Here is a 2,740-nt window from a genome sequence, read left to right as displayed (position 1 = left end):
AACAAAAGCCCTAAGGTCTTTCGTTATCCACGGGAGAAAACTCAACCTTATACAAACAACAAGTCCACCATGTGAGAAAAGCTTCAACTTGCTAGTGAGGGGTTAACCCTATAATAAGCAAGGAAGTCTTACAATTCAATCACTAAGGACAAAAGGTGAGATTAACATCAACCAACTAGGATAAATCAAACCTATGGCTAATGTATGAAAACTTATCAAGAATGGACAAAGCCACAAAACAATTGAGTGAGTGAAATTAACCAATTAGGATTATTCACAAAAGTGGTCAAGATATGATTAGAATTCAATTCAAAAGAAGTATTATGAAAATGAGGTTTGAAAAATCAGAGGCTTAAGGCCTAGGTTTCTAATTTGAAAAACAGATGAAAATGTTTGCACAATAGTTTTTGGTTTTGGGTTAACATGCAAATGGAGGTTTAAAGAAATAAAAGGTGGGAGGGTGAGGAAGTAAAACTTCTTAGATGTTCACCTCTTGAGATCATATGTAGATGATTCAAGTGATTCCTTTGGAATAGGCAACAATGCACTAAGCAAATAACAAGATGGATACCAGATGCCAATCAATGGACTTATACCAATCTCCTAAAACAAAATGGATACCAGATGCCAATCAATGGACTTACACCAATCTCCTAAAACAAAATGGCTACCAGATGCCAATCAATGGACTTATTCCAATCTCCTAAAACAAAATGGATACCAGATGCCAATCAATGGACTTACACCAATCTCCTAAAACAAAGAAACAATGATACCAGATGCCAATCAATGGACTTATACTAGTCTCCTACCATATCATAGGAAACAACTGCCAATAGTTGGACTTACAATTGACTCCTCAATGGACAAAACAAAATGTCACAAAGTAATGAACAATGTTTATGAAATGATATACAAGTAATGATGTTAAATGCACAAAGGCACACATAAGCAAACATGTACAGATGGATCAAGCAATCAAACAAACAAGTCAATTAGCACACACTATATACAATCAATTAGGCTCAAGCAAGGTTAGGCTTTACAGCCAACTGGAATGGGGTATTTTGAGCTCTTAACCCTAACATTGAGACTTAGGGTGAAGCAGATGAAATGGAGATGAGGGGTGTGCCTCATAGCTCTTATCCCTGGTCAGGGAGAGCTTTGAACAATGGAAAGTGTGGGAGTTCAGAAAGTTGGAACTCTACTCCACAAATGGACTCTATAAGATCTTGGGTTATTATTCACCATGCATCAACACATGGTGTGAGCAAGGTGAATGACACACTGAGTAGCAGGAGATGGATTACACATCTCTTTTATCTTCCAATTGCCTCATAAGAGGACTTTTCCTGCTTGGCACAAAATTAAACAATCACAAGCATTGCCTCTTAAGGAGGGCTTCAGACAGATGCCTACCAATAACAGTAGGTCTTCCAGACTACATGAAGATTAGGGATTATACCTAAGTGGTTAAGCAACCAAGCAAAGCAAAGTTCAAATGAACTTCAAGCAACTTAAGTACCTGTGGAAACAACTAAACAAATCAGTACAATGCTCAGACAAACAGACAACAGTCAATAAGCAACAAACAATCCCAATGTACAAAATGTGTAAGCCAAAAGGCAAACTCAAATGAGTTAGCATCAACCTACAAAACACACAAATGTTAGTAATCAAAAGCAAACATCAATATCCACATGATGAAGCATCATCAATTATGGAACTTGAATGCTTAAACCTGAAATCAAAACTCACATGTAAGCAACAAACCACTAGGTCAAAGCCTAGGGTCAAAGATGAAGAAAAAATTTAAAACAGGAGCTGAAATTTAACACAAAGTAACTTCAAACACACATTGACATAACCTAAAAAGGCTCACATCAAAATCAATCACCAAAAGCATTTCATGACCAAGTGAAGTCCAAGACAATTTCAAAGCTCATATGTGATCATCATGAATGAAAACTTCAAATCAAAACAGAAATGATTCAAATAAATCTGGAAAAATTCATGCACATTCAAGACATCTAACATGACCCACATACAAAAAATCAGAAGCATTGGACATCATTTGGCATAGAAGTCAAGTTGCACAAGTTGAACATTCAAAGGTGTGACACAAATTGTCACACCAAGCTAGCACATGCATAAAACAGAAATGGTAATTGAGAAAAATGTCAAACCAAAACCAAAATGTCCAGCAATCTGTCTAGATTCATCATGCAAAATTTCAGGTTCATTGGATAAGAAACAAGCATTTCACAATGAGATAAGCAAGGCAAGGTCACAATTGGACATATGATCAATCATCCTAGAACAATTTATTTTTCCAGCCAAGCACAACTTGCAATTTGATGCTCATAAAAAACTAGACAGAATAAGGAGCATTGTGCAAAAAATTGGAGTGAAATTGGATCAATTTTCAATTTTATATGATTTTTCTAAGTTGAAGAAAAATTTGAAGTTCAAAAGTGAGCATGGCATAAAAATGGGAGGGAAAAGGAAAAAAAATGAAGCATTTGAATAAAAGCGCCAGCCAAGGATCGAAGTCAGTGTGAATTTGAAATTGGAGCGCGTGTATCTAAAACGGTACCGTTTCCTGTAAAACCCTAGCGCTGCATGGCATTTCCAGATTTCGTAGCAAACTGATGAATGTTTCGTAGCAAAACGGTAGCGAACTGGTAGCGAACCTGGAAAGCTCAAGATCTTCATAGGTTGAAGATGAAGATCATGATGA

This window comes from Lathyrus oleraceus, chromosome 2, assembly GCF_024323335.1.
Source record: "Lathyrus oleraceus cultivar Zhongwan6 chromosome 2, CAAS_Psat_ZW6_1.0, whole genome shotgun sequence".
Lineage (NCBI taxonomy): Eukaryota > Viridiplantae > Streptophyta > Magnoliopsida > Fabales > Fabaceae > Lathyrus > Lathyrus oleraceus.
Note: the sequence above shows the minus strand (reverse complement) of the source record.